This window comes from Cornus florida, unplaced genomic scaffold, assembly GCF_030987335.1.
Source record: "Cornus florida cultivar Cherokee Brave unplaced genomic scaffold, ASM3098733v1 CherokeeBrave_3.0.0_Hap2_Chr01, whole genome shotgun sequence".
In the NCBI taxonomy this organism is placed as follows: domain Eukaryota; kingdom Viridiplantae; phylum Streptophyta; class Magnoliopsida; order Cornales; family Cornaceae; genus Cornus; species Cornus florida.
In genome coordinates, this window is record NW_026775571.1 from 116,631,599 (window position 1) to 116,649,229 (window position 17,631).

Genomic DNA, 17,631 nt, shown 5'->3' on the forward strand with positions numbered 1-17,631 from the left:
TCTACTCCATAAAAGTGGCCGGTAAAAAAGTTGAGAGTTGGATAAATTGGTTGTAAGACTGAGGTTGAAGGATGAATGTATTATTTTCCATTTTAGAAACAAAATAAATAGATTTGAGCAATAATACTATATGATTTTTTCAAGAAGAGAGAAATTATATATGGTTCGATGAGATCGCCTGGATGGGAGCGTCCGAACTATCGCCAATGTTGAATCTAGGTTTGTTCTTCATTGTCGAGCCGTTCTTTTGCCCTAATAATGAGGTAAGCTGTTGTTGCAGAATTATCTTCAATTTTTTATATACACGCACATAAATACTCATTCTGTACATTCTTATATGTGTTATTTATTTATTTATTTATGTTAATCTTGTAATTGGGGTTTTGATCTTGTAATTAGGGTTTTGAAAATTTGAGAGAGTATATAGGATCATATAAAATTTAGTTACATTTGTATTAAAACTAACTTCGTCAGTCTCAAGCTGATAATTGTATAGTAGTAATCTTTTTAATTGCATTAGTAAGTGGATGAAGGAATACTGTCGATAACAGTATACTCCAATTGAACGTTGCACGGAATATGTAAAATCAAAAGTAAAATAGTAAAGTATGTGAATGCTTGTCATTTCTCAAGGTTTCTGAAAGTAATTTCTGATCAAATTGATCAGTTATGGCAAGATGCCAAGGCAGTTATTTAACCATTGGGATTCCAAATATTTGGAGTTGTACTCATTAGATGCATGATGCATGCCTCATCCTCTGTTTTGTTTTTATGCCTTCTGGTGAGCGGGAGACACGCCCCATAGATAACCCCTTTAACAAAAAAATATCATCATACCAAAGGACCTCTGTTCCAATGGTATGATCTTTCATCACAAAGGGAAGGTTGAGAGTTTAGTCCCACTGAATAATGGGTGTACGTGCTTTAACTTTCACCCAAAAATGTGCCTCTAACACAAGCACGACATTTAAAGTAACTAATGCTGTGTTTGGTTGGAGGGATGGGGAAATAGATGCAAGGGAGAGGGAAAGGGATGGATGAGGCATCCGAAGGGAAGGTGTCCACCTCATTTTTTGTTTGGTTGGATTGAATGGATAGTTGAAAGGATGAATGGGTGACACTTCCTTTTTTGTTTGGTTGGAAGGAAGAGAAAAAGGGTTTTATATTCTTTTTCCCAATATACACTCATTATATAAAATTATAAAAATTAGATATCCATTCCCAATTTTTGGAAAGGTTAAAAATGAAAATTACCAATTATTCCTCCTTTCTCTCTCCTCTTCCCCACTTCATCCCTCCTTGCTGCCTCCCTATTTTCCCTTCCCTTCAACCAAACAAGAAAAAACTCTTTTTATCCCCCCTCTTATCCATCCCTCCTCATTCCTTCCCTCCAACCAAACATAGCATAAATGAACTACATATAACACCATTTTTTATTTTTATTTTTATTTTGTTTGGTTAGTTCAACAGTTGTCACCTTCCTCCTCTATAATATAAATTATGATGTACAGAGCTCGTATACATGAAACAAATTCAATTGTTATGGTTCAAATCTGTGCTGAAAATGTCTTTGATCTAGCACCCATTTAGTATGTTTAGTTTAAATTCTGAAACCATATTTTGTTTAGGTTGTTAGATACAGGTAAGCCGCCAATCTATTGAATTCAAGCTTATATTTTTAGACGGTGGAAAGTGTTTGACATCAACAATTCCAGTTCAAGAGAGGATCGAGATTTTAAATCATTCGTCTTCTTGAGCCTTGTTCGTTAATATTTCCCAGTCCAATTCAGACTTTATTTTGTTGGATGTTCTTTTTCTTGTTTCTTGTCTGTTTAATAACTATTATTGGGTGCAATGATAAAACTTATCTAACAAGCATGAGGACATAGGTAAGAGTTTGGGAGCAAATATTTCATGCAATATGGTGCTTAATGCAGGTTCCAGGCTTCTAGAAACTTACTGTATAAGCGGACCAGCGCTGGATTATGGCCTTTAGTTGTCTGCTTACTAATATTGCCACTACTAGCATGGTTTTTTAAATCACAATATGGATCCTACGATCCCAAATTACTCTATTGATCTGGTGCATAAAAAATTGTTTGCTGGTAGGTCATTAGTCAAATTAGTAAAGATCGTACGTAGGATTGTTTGTTGATTTTGACCTACTGCATCTTCAACAACCTCTAGCTAGACCTGTAAGTGGATTAGATTCGTACCAGATGAGGGTTTATCTGATCCAAATCTGATAAGGATATTCCTTGATTTGTTCTGATCCGATAACTCGACGGATATTTCATGAATGAAAATTCATATTCGATTTGTTATTAACCAGATATTCAATCCAATAAGGGTGTATTTTTTTAAAGGAGAAATTAATGTGAAAAGAGATTGACAAATAGTAATCCAAATAAAAAGGAGCGAAAACGAAAGACAAATAAAATTTGGAAGATAAAGGAGAAGAAAATTATAGCATTAGATAATATGTGTTTTAACATTTTATATAATATATTCTGTCAGATCGCATTAACCGTAGTCCATATCCGATTTGTTTAGCTAACTAATTATTGAACTCAGACTGCTAATGTGTTATCGGATCAAATTTTCAATCCTTTTATGAGTGATCAGATCGGATTTGATCAAAATCTAATCCATTGTCAAGCCAAGCAAGTTCAAGCAACATTCGGCGAAGCCTTTAATTGACTTTAGCTCCTTCCAATAGACACAAACATCATCTATTTTTCTTTGTTAACATTAAATTTTTTCTCTTTTCTTCTTGATTTCTCTATTGATCTTTCTTTTTCAAAACCAAAATAAGAGAGAACTCTGTTCCGACCCCCATCTATATATTGCTTATATATAATAAAAAGGGTTAATTTCAGTGACACCCCTTCAGGTTTGGCCAAATATAACATTGAAACACCTTTCAAAAACAACTATCATTCACACCCCAAATTACTTTTCCGTCTCTAACACCGTTAAAAAGATGTGAATGGACATTTATACCCTCATTTCTTTCTTGTATTTTAATCCTAATACATTAGAAACTTGAAAGGACCAAATTGACCTTCTCTCTCTCTCTCACACAAACTGAGCTTTACCCATGAAAAGTAAATGATAACTAATTTGCAGTATCTCTCTCTATCACACATATACATGTAAATACATATATATATATATATATAAAATATACACGCATATATACATAGACCGTTGACTAATTGAAAATCTCTTCCATTCCTATACACAACAACAAAGTACTCAATCATAATATATATGCATATATAATATAGATTGTAAAGGAAATAATAGTGTAGAAACTTAAGTGAGAAGATGATCATCATACCAAGAGTTTTGGGTATGATCTCCACCACTAAAGGGGTGTGAGCAGCAGAGGAAGAAAATGTAATGAGGTGGTGATGGGAGTGGAGGTGGCGAAGGGACGTGGCAAAGAAGCTTGAAATGGTGACAACGTTAGTATTTTCTCTCAATAGTCCTAGTTGGAGAGAGAGAGAGAGATTTTTAATTGGATGGACTTGAATTGGGTTTTCAATTAAGTTTTGAATAGAAATTGACACGGTATGCCCTTACGGTCATTGGTACTCTCAACCATGATGTGGCCACATAATTGGACCTTAGAGTACACTAAAATTGTACGCAAACTTCTTGTAGTTTAATTCAATAAATTACTTATTTTCATTTAAAGTTTTTTTTTTTTTTTAAAATTATGGTAAGTAAATTTCATGTAAAGTCTCACATAGTTCAGCCGTCATTGTCCATATATGTTCATATATATATATTAATATGTGTGTAATTTTTTTTTTTTCCAATGTGTTTAATTGAATTGGGTCATTATCTTGTTTGGAAAAGGCATGGGTATTTTAGTCTTTTAAACAATTCTTTAGATTAAAGGGAATTTTTACAAAGTCAAAGGGTAACAAAGTCATTTTACATGTAAAAACTGGTCTGACACAATTAAAAAGTAACTTGTGGGGTGTGAGTGAAAATCGGACCAAATGTTTGTAATGTGAGTGATAGTTATTTTCGAAAGGTGTTTCAATGTGATATTTGGTCAAACCTGAGGGGGGTGTCGGTGAAATTAACCCTAATTAAAAAACTGTGAGGTTTATTATTATTTTATTAATAAAAAAACAAAGAGAGACTGTGTTATTTTTCTCCTTTCTTCCTTTTCTCTCTCTGTTTTTATTTTATTTTCTGAACTGAAAATTGTGTCTGTGCATAGTTAGTGCGAGATATACATGGATGAACTTGTCCTTATGTGTATGTTATATATGCTTTGATTAGTATTTCTATATGTTTTTTTTTGTATTTATTTTAAAGATTGTTCTATTTATAAAGTTTAGTTGGAGTAAGTATGCTACTAGGAAAAAAAAAAAGGTATGCTACTAGTTTTCTAGAATCTTATGATTTTCGATCCAATCCTATAATTCTGATCCTACGGAACCCCTATTGATCCTACCTAGGATCTCGATCACTCTGTTTTTAGATGATACGACTCATACTAGTTGCTTCAAAACTTTTGCGTATTGCTGGTGAAAATGATAGCATACTAGCCTAAATAGCATAGGCACGAACACAATACGACAAGAGTACATTATCATAATAAATCCTAAAAAAGTAGGGCACAAATACGGTGTGGACACGTCTTTACGTAAATATAAAATTTTATTTTTATACATTAATTGAGTATGAGTATTATAGAGCTTTAATTCAGTTCTAATTTCTATATGAAGAGTTGTCATTATTTAGAAAATGAAGTTATTCAATTGTTGCAATAAGTGTTACTCAATATCATATTCCACAATTTTGTCATTACAATTATGTTTTTGTTCTATATGATCAAATATCATTATATGTTTCACTTGTGACCATGTGTATAGTGGCAATTTTTCTTCAAGAAAAGAGTTGGAAACTGTGTATATTGAACATGGCTATTCTAGATGTGTTTGTGTTACATAACACTTGCATTAGGGGTGTTCGGGAAATGTCGGCTAAGTGTCTTGCAAGTGTGAAACAAGTGTCGGCAAAGTGTATGCTAAGTGTCTGAAGTAATTAAATTTATTCTTAAATTATGAATACATTAATGAAGGCAGTGGAACAAGGATGTATTCGGGAATTTGGAATGGAGGAAGAATAGAGTCCTTGCTGAATTTTCTGAGATTGATTGTCTTGAGGAGGCGGGAGGGGATGTGGAGTCTCTATGTTCTAGGAGAACTTCCTGTCAGGCTGTTCTTGCTGAGATTGCTAGTATGGATGAGATTTTGTGGCGACAAAAATCCCGGGCTCTTGGGCTAAAAGAAGGAGATCGTAACACAAAATTCTTTCACAGACTAGCAAATGCTCACAGAAGGAGTAATCGTATAGGACAAATTCGGGTGGAAGATGTGGAGTTGTGGAGGGAGGAAGCGGTACGTAATGGGATCGTTTCTTTTTATCAGAAGCTTTATACCGAGCCATTAAACTTGACGGTTTCTTTTTTGAGGCTATTTCTGAGTTGGATAGAGATGGAGTTGAGAGTCCTTTTATTGAAGACGAAGTTCTTAAGGCTTTGTCAAGCTGTAATGGGGACAAAGCTCCGAGGCCTGATGGGTTTTCTATGCGTTTTCTGTTGGAAAGTTGGGCGGTAGTAAGAAATGAGTTGATGGGTACTTTTCAGGAGTTTCATTCTACCGGCGTCTTTGAGAAGTTGTTAAATGCTTCATTTATTGCCCTTATCCTTAAGAAGGGAGGTGCTTCTGACATAAAGGATTTCCGTCCAATTAGCTTAGTGTGCTGTATTTACAAACTCATAGCTAAGGTGCTTGCTTTAAGGATGAGGGAAGTAATGGATGGGATTATCTCGCATTCCCAGAATGCTTTTGTAGGAGGACAGCAAATTCTTGATTCAGTTCTTATTGCAGGCGAATGTGTGGACTCCAGACTGCGTAGTGGTGTTCCTAGAGTATTATGCAAACTTGATATTGAGAAAACGTAGGATCATGTGAACTGGAATTTCTTACTTTATTTGTTACAAAGAATGGGGTTTGGAAGTAGATGGAGGAAGTGGATTGAGACATGCCTTTCGTCTGTCAAGTTTTCAATTTTTGTGAATGGTTCTCCCGCTGGTTTCTTTGGCTGCACTCAGGGTATAAGACAAGGTGATCCTTTGTCGTCTTTCCTTTTTCTTATTGTTATGGAGGGCTTAAGCAAGCTTATGCGCAGGGCTGAGGATCTTGGTCTTATTAAGGGCTTCAGGGTGGGTAGAGATTTAGTCCATCAGATGGAGATCTCTCATTTACTTTTTGCAGAGGATACCCTGGTTTCCTGTGATGCTGATGTGTCTCAACTCCGATATTTGAGGTGCATTCTGGGTTGTTTTTAGGCTGCATCCGGGTTAAAGGTAAACGTGGCTAAGAGTGCGCTTGTCCCGGTAGGGAATGTTTAGGATATTTCTTCTTTAGCTGTAATTCTTGGATGCAGGGTGAGTTCTTTTTCTATTCCTTATTTGGGTTTGCCCCTAGGGGTCTCTTTAAGGAGAGTGGGGAGTTGGGATTCAGTGATTGACAGATATGCGAAGAGATTGGCAGGATGGAAGAAGCAATACTTGTCTAAGGAGGGTAAAGTTACTTTTATTAAGAGTACTTTATCGAGCCTCCCCACTTATTTCCTATCTATGTTCTATGATCCGTTGCGGATAGGATTGAAAAAATTCAAAGGGATTTCCTATAGGGAGGAAGGGGTGATGAGTTTAAGTATCACCTTGTCAAATGGGAGCAAGTTTGCAAGCTTATGAAGTTGGGTGGTCTTGGTATTAGATTGTTGGTTCCTTTTAATCAAGCTCTCCTGAGTAAATGGTTGTGGAGATAGGGGAGGGAAAAACATCGTCCTTAGCGAAGGTTAGTTTCATATCGGTTTGGGGAAGAGGTTGGTGGCTGGTTTACCCGTCCGGTTTCTCTTATGGGAGGAGTTGGGGTGTGGAAATCCTTTCGGGAAGGATGGGATGCCTTTTCTGCTCATATCAGATTCAAAGTTCGTGACGGAAGCCGTGTTCGTTTTTAGGAAGATCTTTGGTGTGGTGTTCAGCCATTATCTCGTACATTTCCTAGATTATTCAGTATTGCAGTTGATAAACACGCCTATGTAGCTGACTGTTATCGGCTTGATAGTGGTGGGATTACGTGGGATGTGCATTTTCGGCGTTCATTTCAGGATTAGGAGTTGGACGAGGTATGTGTTTTTCTGGATCTATTGTATCGGCAGGAGGGAGTTGGCAGAGGTCATGATGATTTGATATGGGTTCCCTCTTCCCACGGTCGTTTCGAAGTAAGATCTCTGTTCTTATGTCTGTTTTGATAACCGTGAATTCCCGTGGAAGACCATTTGGCGCTCCATGGCTCCAACTAGGGTGGCTTTTTTTGTATGGACCGCTATTTGGGGTAAGATACTGACGATTGATAACTTGAGGAAGAGGGGCAAATGTTTTGTTAATTGGTGTTGCCTATGCAAGAAAGATGGGGAGTCAGTTGATTACCTCCTTATGCATTACCCTGTGACGCATGACTGTTGGAATCTTATTATTGGGTTGTTTAGCATGCGTTGGGTAATGTCACGATCTACTAAGGATTTAATTCATGTTTGGAGAGGATGTCATGTGAGAAGGGATGTACTCGATTTTTGGAGAATTGTCCCATATTACGTATGTTGGTGCATCTGGAAGGAGAGAAATAGTAGAATATTTGAAGGGAAGGAGTCATCTACAATAACGCTGAAACTTTATATTCTTTGTTCTCTCTTCAATTACGTGAAGAGGAGTTCTTGCTCCTCTTCCAATGATTTATTATTTTCTTGGATTCTTTGGGGCCTTAGCCCTGGTTCCACTATTGTATTAGGGACGCGTTCCCCTTTTGAATGCCTTTTTATTTCATTATTACTTATCAAAAAAAAAATAAAATTTCATACATCAATGAAGTCTCAGACACATGCTCGAGGAGTGTCTTTGAACTGTAGGTGTCTGACATGAATATGGCTCCTTTGTAGAAGTGTTCGTGCTTCCTAGATTGTTACCAGCTTTGTAATGGCTTGTATGTACCAATAATTTAAATCACATGACTTTGATCCCTTTCTGAAAGGGTTTGAATCTTAATCTGTGTTCTTTCTCTTCTTTTTATTTTATTTTATTCTGTGTATGCTTTTATTTTTGTGGGTTTAAATATATAACTAGATTTTCAAGTTTTTGTTAGAAATTGGGCCCCAAAAATCTTTGATCATAGGGTTTGAATTGTGAATCAATTTTTTTTTTCTTTCTTTCTTTAGGTGTGAATCGAATTCCATTCGAGAAGCAAGAAACTCACTCTCTAATATTTCATTTTATTTATTTATTATTTTTTAGTATTGTTTTGCTGAAGATATTATGGGTTACGACTAGGTCTTAGTTCGAGCTTGAGGTCACCCAAAACCTGGGACCCAAGCTTGAACGCATATATAAGAAGCTCATCCCAGGTCTTGCTAAACTTGACACACTCCCAACCTAACTAAGCTAGCCCAAGTAATCCTCACTTGGCTTGCTCTTTTAGTTTACAACATTAACTTTGGATTCCTTGCTATCGCTATTGCATCTGTGACCACCAGAATTATGATCCAAAACTGTGAGCGGATGCTTTAACATTAACGAATATTTTGCTGACTTATTCATTCATGCTTACTGCATGACGAGGCTATTTCAGTTTCTGAAAACATTTTGTTATTATTTGTTTTTCAGAACACATTTATAATAATGTTATAAAAAAAAATAAAAATAAAAAATAAAAAAAGACAAGATGGTTGTGAGTGGTAACATATTTTTCGCACTACTAAATTGTCGCTTCTCAACAACTAGTTTTTGGTCATTTGTGGTAGATTTGTCTTTACATTTTACTGGGTTGACAGCCATTACAACTACTTTGACTGATTTTATCACCTAAGGAAGCTAGCCTGAGTAATCATCACTTGGCTTGCTCTTTTAGTTTACAGCCATAACTTTGGATACCTTGCTACCACTATTGCATCTGTGACCACAAGAATTATGATCCAAAACTGTGAGCGAATGCTTTAACATTAACGAAGATCTTGCTGACTTGTTCATGCTGACTGCATCACGAGGCTTTTTCAGTTCTGAAAACACTTTGTTATTATTTGCTTTTCAGAACGCATTTATAATAGTGTTAAAAAACAAAACAGACAAGACGGTTGTGAGAGGTAACATTTTTTTCGCACTACTAAATTGTCGCTTCTCAACAACTAGAAACATGTTTTTTCGCACTACTAAATTGTCGCTTCTCAACAACTAGTTTTTGGTTATTTGTGGTAGATTTGTCGGTACATTTTGCTGTGTTGGCAGCCATTACAACTACTTTGATTGATTTTATCACCTATTTGCGTGCAACTTTCTTATCTGTTTTTGTGATTATCCTATATTTAATTGCATTAATAGTCATAAAAGTGAAATTACAAAGGCAAAAATGAATAGTAGTTTTTGTTCGCAAGGATGTAACAGAGAGACTGCAAACCAAACTTGAATATCAACTCAAGCCAACCTGAAAAGCGCCTAACTTTAGAAACCGGCCTAATGTCTTCTTAATTTATACTTGTGTTAGAAAAACTAAAGAGCTAAAAATATTGTTCCTTTACGAGGGGTATTAAAGTAGGGGATGGGAAAATAAAGGAGCAAATAAGTCAGCACAACAATTTATGATTTACGTTTAACTTATTTATGTAGTATAATCTCGAAGTAATTTAAAATTTAATTTTCCATGCACTTTTCATGAGACTTAGATCTTATCATCTCGCTTTTTTCCTTTAATTTTTTTCCTTTTCCTTCCCTTTCCTTTTAAATTTGGTGAAAATCAAGCTGAATTGATCTCAGCTAATGCTTACCTTTTCAGGATTGTGAGTCTTGAGCTGACCATTATAGCGCGTATGTCGCTCAGCTCAAGACTATGTGACTGAGCTTAACGCAAATATAGGGGCTATGACAAGTTTGAGTGCCTTGAATACAACATTGGCCTAACTAATTCAAGCATAGATCTATGCTAATGGACTTTGGTACGTTTGTCAAGTCCGTGTATGTGTCTAAGTCTAGGATTCATTAAATCCCTATACTCAAGGTTAAATAATTGATCTCTTGCTCACATGTGAGTGAGACCATTGGATATTATTATTATCTAACGGTCAGTTTGCAAACCCACCTTTTGCCTTTCCTAATCCAACAAAACCACTTTTCTCCTTATTTAAAGTTTGCTAAACTAACATTACCAATTTCTTGTACAATAAAAAAGCTACTTACCAAAAAAAGGAAAAAGAAAAGGGAATTAAAATATTGAAAGAACTCCCAAAAAAAAAAAAAAAATACTTGTATTAATCAATATTTGAATTTGCATGTATATGAACCAGTTGAATACAAAAAATTGATGAATCATGTTCCCATAAAATTGGAAGGGCTTGAGAGGGGTTACTTTCTCCTCTAAATCAAAGAGGATACAAAGCAAGTGATCCGAATATATATTACAAATGGTCTAATATGTCTATCTAGAGTGACAAACTGGTATTCAGAGAGTCCTAGCTAATGGATCAATTGGGAAAGAGAAGTAGGAGACTTTCATCACAACCCACATGCACAAACATGATCCTATATGAGAATTGAATGTACTTATAATTTTGAGCTGTGAATCCAAAGACACATCAAGTACTTTAATTTATAACTCCAACAGTAAGCAGAGGTGCCACCAGTGGCTCGCTGAATTCCAAATTTCCAACACTTAGCTAAAAACGGATGCAACTACTCAATGAAAGTACTCTGGGTACAAAGATTACAATTATTACAAGTGGCTAATAGGAATATCACAGAATTGAAATATTTGGTTTCTTTTATATATGAATCCATATATTGATTAATATTGGGATTTTTTTTTTTGGTTTCTTTCAATATTTTAATTCTCGTGTTTTTTTTGGTAAGTAGTTTTTTTTTATTGTGGAAGAAATTGGTAATGTTAATTTAGGAAACTAAAAGTGGTTTTGTTGGATTGGGAAAGGAGAAAGGTGGGTTAGCAATATGACAATTAGATTTTATCTGATGGTCACTATACTTGGTGAGGAGAAAAATTCTTACTCACCGGTGAGCAAGAGATCATTTCTGCTCAAGGTTATAGGGACATGCCACTTGTTTATATTATTTAATATTACTTTTATTTCTAGAGTAAAGTAATGATGGATCAATTGGGAAAGAGAAGTAGGAGACTTTCATCACAACCCATATGCACAAACATGATCCTATATGAGAATTGAATGTACTTATAATTTTGAGCTGTGAATCCGAAGACACATCAAGTACTTTAATTTATAACTCCAACAGTAAGCAGAGGTGCCACCAGTGGCTCGCTGAATTCCAAATTTCCAACACTTCGCTAAAAACTGATGGAACTACTTAATGAAAGTACTCTGGGTACAAAGATTACAATTATTACAAGTGGCTAATAGGAATATCACAGAATCGAAATACTTGGTTTCATTCATATACGAATCCATATATTGATTAATACTGGGATTTTTTTTTGGGTTTCTTTCAATATTTTAATTCTCGTGTTTTTTTTGGTAAGTAGTTTTTTTATTGTGGAAAAAATTGGTAATGTTAATTTTGGGAAACTAAAAGTGGTTTTGTTGGATTGGGAAAGGAGAAAGGTGGGTTAGCAATATGACAATTAGATTTTATCTGATGGTCACTATTCTTGGTGTGGAGAAAATTTCTTACTCACTGGTGAGCAAGAGATCATTTCTGCTCAAGGTTATAGGGACATGCCACTTGTTTATATTATTTAATATTACTTTTATTTCTAGAGTAAAGTAATGTTTTCTTTGATAACACATTCAGCATAGTTGCTTCACTTGTTTTGAAGTAATAATTTAACAAAAGAAATTTATTTATAGTGATTTATTTGCAATTATGTTTTAAACTTGAACTAGATTTGCTTGGTAGGTGCATGTCAAGGTAGGTATTCCATACCGATGCCCAACTGTCATGTCTTGGCATGGTTTTCGATACACTTCTGAAGAGTCGTGTGACATAGGTCTAAATAGCAAGTTACCTAGCTCACTGTAGTTCATTTGCACCCCTTACTTCAAGGTGATTATAGTTTGGGATATTTGTGAGTGCCTTTTGATTTAGGGAGTTAGAAGGTGAGAAAAGTAAAGGGGGAGGATAGCTTATCTCATGATTGGTTTAAACTGAATGGGGCACTCAGTTTAAACTTCAGTTTGAACCAAACTGAGCTGGTTCAATTGCAGTGTTTACTTGAAACTATAGTTTGTGGCTTTCAAACTACTTACCATATCTTATCCATGCTGATTAGTCGATCGCATGTGTTTAAACTAAGGGAGGAAAGGAAAGGAAAAGTAAAGGTTTTGTCTACTCCTTAAATAGTTTTTGATATTTTTCTAGAAGTGGTGGAAATGGAGTTAATATTTAGAGAGTTTCTTTTCTGCCCTTCCTACTATATTGAGAAACCATTCCTTTCATTTTGCCCCTCCACTATCTTCTCAAACAAGATGACGGATAACCATTATCATTTTCTTTCTTTTACTTCACTAGCTATGCAAACTTGACTAGGGTTCAAACTATCATTTTCTCATTTCTTTCCTATATTACTAAAGCCATCATTTCATTACCTTTCATCCTACTTATCTAAAGTCGCTATTAGTTTGACTTTTCTTTAAATTTTTGTAGTTTTTAATTAACCACTTTTTGGTTGTGTTGGAGAAAAAAGAAAGAACAAGAAAGATAGATGTGCATGATAAATTTGTGCTGGTAGAACAATAAGTTGTTGGCTATTTGTGGCAGTTTTGTTGCTGTATTATGCATGATTGGCAACTTTCATCTCAACATTGAATGGTGTTGCCACCTAAGTACATGCCAATCTTGTAGCTGTGTAGTTCCTCAGAAATCATTTTGTGATTTTGCATTAAAAAGTATACAGAAATAAAAGAACGTGAATGATTATAAATTTTACCTATACAGAAATGAAAGAACTTGAATGATAATAAATTTTACCCATCAGAAAGTTGTCATTTTAACAGAATTTTTTTGGCTATTTTGTGGGATTTGTTGCATATTTTGCATGATTAACAATTTTCAACCAGCTTTGAAAGGTAACATTTCTTTCTTCATTTTTTTCTGCTTATATAAAGTGAAATTTTGTAGAAATCTTGTAGGAAGTCATCCATTGCTATGCAGTCTTGAAAACTTACATTGCTAATTTGCTCTACCAAAATTACCTTCTCTTTTAGTTACCTTGTCTTTTCCTAACATTTGCTCACGTGATGCCTTTTCCTAGTCATCCAGAAGTAGAAAATTCTAGCTTTCTGTGGGATCAACTGCTCCACTTCACATAATAAGGCGTATTTCCTAAGAGTTCTTTCACTTTATCTCTGTCTTCAGCTTTAATGGGTAAGGCAAGTTCCTGCTTAATCTTCATCTATAAAATTACTTGTTTGCTTGATTCCTTTATATATATTGGTTGCATGTTTCATTTTGACAGGTTATCAGGTTGACACGTTTAAGGTCAAATTAACCAGCTTTTTTATTTTATTTTATTTTTTTGAGTTGAAGTCGCGCAATTGAGTCGTGTCAAATATTCCACCCTAACAGCTTATCCCATATGTTAGACTCCCTCAAATGGTCCTTAGATTTTTTGAGAAACTAGAAAGGCAGAATTAAAAAAAAAAATTAAAATTAAAAAGAAAAGAAAAGGAAAGAAAATGGTCACTTCACTTATATTCACATAATTGAGAATTGAGTTGTGTCAAATATTCCACCCTGATAAGCTTATTCCATATTTTAAACTCCCTCAAATAGTCCTTGGATTTTTGGAGAAACTAGAAAGGCAGAATTTTTTAATTATTTATTTTTATTTTTTTTATAAAAAAAATAAAAAAAAAAATGGTCACCTCACTTACAGTTGACTAATCGGTCTCATTATGAGTTTTTTTTTTTTTGATAAGTAATAATTGAAATAAAAAGGCGTTCAAAAGGGGAACGCATCCTTTATACAAAAGTGGAACCAGGGTTTAAGGCCCCAAAGAAGCCAAAAAAATAATTAAATCTTCAGGAGAGGAACAGGACTTCCTCTTCACATAACTGAAAAGAGAGCATATGATATGAAGTTTCATAATCGCCGTGGACGATTCTTTCCCTTCGAACATTCTACTATTCCTCTCCTTCCAAATGCACCACCAGACACAATGTGGCACAACTCTCCAATAATCGTGAACAACACTACTCACACAGCATCCTCTCCAAATACGAATCAAATCCTTAGGGTAACGAGGCATAACCCAGCGCATACCAAACAGACAGAAGATAAGATTCCAACAATCGCTCGCCATAGGACAATGCATGAGAATATGAGCAACTGACTCACCATCTTGTTTGCAAAGGCAACACCAGTTAACAAGACAGTTGCCTCTTTTCCTTAGATTATCAATTGTTAGGATCTTACCCCAAACAGCGGTCCAAATAAAGAATGCCACCCTAGTTGGAGCCATAGACTGTCAGATAGTCTTCCACGGAAAATCAACAATATCAAAATCAAAAAGACAAAAGAATAAGGATCTAACTTTGAAGCGACCATGGGAAAAGGGAATCTATATTATGTCATTACAACCTCTGCCAACTGCCTCCTGTCGATACAGTAAATCCAGATAAACACATACTTCGTCCACCTCCCAATCCTGAAAAGAGCGCAGAAAGTGCATGTCCCACGTAATCCCACTACTATCAAGCCGATAACAGTTGGCTACATAAGCATGTCTATCAACTGCAATACTGTATAATCTGGAAAATAAACAAGATAAAGGCCGGTCTCCACTCCAAAGATCCTCCCAAAAGTGTACACATCTGCAGTCACAAACTTTGAATCTGATATAAGTAGAAAAAACATTCAATCCCTTCCGAATGAATTTCCACGCCCCAACTCCTCCCACGAGAGAGACCGGACGAGTAGACCAACCACCACTCTCTTTCCCATATCGGCATGAAACAAGCCTTCACCAAGGGCGGTGTCTTTCCCTCCCATACCTCCACAGCCATTTTCCCAAAAGAGCTTGGTTAAAAGGGACTAGTCTTCTGATACCAAGGCCACCAAACTTCATTGGCTTGCAGACTTGTTCCCAATTGACAAGGTGATACTTAAATTCTTCTCCTTTTCTACCCCAAAGGAAATCCCTTTGAATTTTTTCAATCCTAGCAGCAACAGAGCATGGAATTTGGAACATAGATAAAAAAATATGTGGGAAGGCTCGATAAAGTGCTCTTATGAGTTTGTTTTTATGTCTGTTGGATCGATCAATGGTCTTTATTAAATTAGCCGAGTACTTGACAATGAAAAAGTGAGCTCATTGTGTAAGTGGCTCATCAGAGCTTTTTTTTCCTAGAATTCAGTTAAAACCATTCATCAATCGCTCAACAATTATTAGGCATGAAAAACGAAACTAGCTGTCATTTCATAGACGGGTACTCCGAGTCTCATTATTCCTCAGTATTGACCTCCTTCACAAACTCTTCCTCTCTCTCTCTATAGCAAATGCTACTGCCATACATGTCTATATGCTATTTCTCTCTTGTTCGCATCACTGTCCACTCAAACTTCATGCCCTTTCTCTCTCTTCTTTCTTCACAGATACCACTCTCACTAGATAGATTAAAGAATCCTCTTTCTTTATCTCTAGAGGTCTTTTGGTCGCACTTGGTTTTATCTCTAGCCGTGGCAGTAGAACTTAAGAAATCAAGGACAGGAAATGATCATCAACCAAATCAGAATGATGGAAAAAACAATCAACTAATTCGTCAAAAATGATGCAGCAATGAATATGCTGATGTAATTATGAAAAAAAAAAAATGAATACCCTGATGATCTCACCCAACGAAATCACTTCTTTATCTTTATCTCGTTTGTTGATTGTTGATAGTGGCTTCTAATATTGCCGGTAATATGTCATGCTCCTCTAAATTAGAGAGAGGTTGCATGATGCAGGTGACATGCGAGCATTCACAAGACACTGCGTGGCAAATTTGGGAGCTAGTTTTGTAGAGTTTTTCACAATTTTATAGAGATTTGTAGAGAGTTAAGGAGGATCTAGAAAGTGAGAGAGAGTTGTTTAGATTGTAAATATCTAAGATGTTTTGGTGGAGTATACTAGAGAGTTGGTCTTGGCCATCCATTTAGGTTAAGTTCTTTACTATTGTTTTTGTATATTTATTGCTTTTCAAATATAGTGGCAACTAGTATGTTCTCTTTCTACTTGCGCACATATAATGATGTGGTGATTCATTGTTTCAGTGCATTTTTCATTCATTTGTAAGTTCTTTATTTAATTACAATGTAGATAGGTACTAAAAAATATGCAGAAAACAGAATGAAGCTCAAGGTCACATATTGTGCTGGGTTAAGGTTCTTCGTGCAGATCTTGGAAGATTTGATAATATATAACACTATTTCACTGTGTTTTTTTATTTTCTTCTCATTCTAGAACCATACATATTTTGTCATATGTGATAATTTTTTAATTTGTAGACGAAGATAGCAAGGAGGATCTTGAGCATCAGGGGCACATTACAGGAAGGGACTGGATGGACACATGAGGAGGTTCACATATTATAGGTAAGTTACGAAAATTTATTATATGTTACAATGAAATTGCTGCGGACTTTTGCATTTGTGTTGTTTCTTGTGTTGTGTGGATTGAAAAAATGATCTATAGAACAGATTTAAGTTGACTGCTTCTTATGGAGTGGTTTAAGTTTGGAATGGTAAACAGGAGAAGAAGAGTCGTGGGCTTAAAAAGGAGGTGAAGTTTTGGATACAGTTTTCTTTTAGTGCAGCATGGTATATTTAGCAGTCACATTCAAGGCCTCACATGTATATTTAGCCGTTGATGAATGTTGTTGAATTTGTTTTTCTTAGGGTTTATTAGTGAAATTAATAGTCTTTTGTCATTAATATTGCAATTTTTTCATTATTAATTGAATCTATTATGTTTCAGAATCAATGCCTTGTGTAGGTTTCAGAATCAATGCTTCACTTGCTTTTCTAATCATGTTGTAGTAGCACAAAATAAATACCATTGATTGGTTGAAAAATTAAAGCTTGACATGGTCTTTGAAATCATATTGCAAAATAAAACACATAGCTGGACTAGATTCCTCCTCCTCTGGCACCTTTGACTGACTGCTAACACTGCATAAATCCTCTTGAAAATTTTATGGGTCCCAATAGTTAATAGGTGCAAAAATTACAATATGCTTCAGCAGCTCTGCATCAGCCTGCTTGTCTAAACAATCAGTGACGGATCTAGAAAATATATCAGGGGGATCCATCTTGAACAAGAAGATTTTTTATTTTTCAAATTATTATAATAAATAAAAGAACTTAACATTAATTGATGTTCTCTGAGTACATTTACAAATGTTGACGAGTTTTCATATTTTTGGAATGTCGTATGATTTTTCCATTATGTATGCTACCAGATATTTCCTTTTCAACATATATAATCAAATTCACTCATCCATTCATCTCCCATCTGATTGTGCAATCGATTTTTCACAATATT

The 17,631-nt window shown here is 35.2% G+C and overlaps 1 long non-coding RNA gene across 2 annotated transcripts in view; it reads left to right on the plus strand.

Annotated features, from left to right (window-relative positions):
• Positions 1–17,631, plus strand: part of LOC132316334 (uncharacterized) — a 19,225-nt gene continuing 1,594 nt past the window's right edge. The window contains exons 1-3 of one of the 2 annotated variants that reach the window (XR_009483921.1): positions 1–263; positions 13,359–13,471; positions 16,596–16,682. This is a non-coding gene — a long non-coding RNA (uncharacterized LOC132316334). The remainder of the gene's footprint in view (positions 264–13,358; positions 13,472–16,595; positions 16,683–17,631) is intronic. The other variant, XR_009483920.1, reaches the window with a different exon arrangement.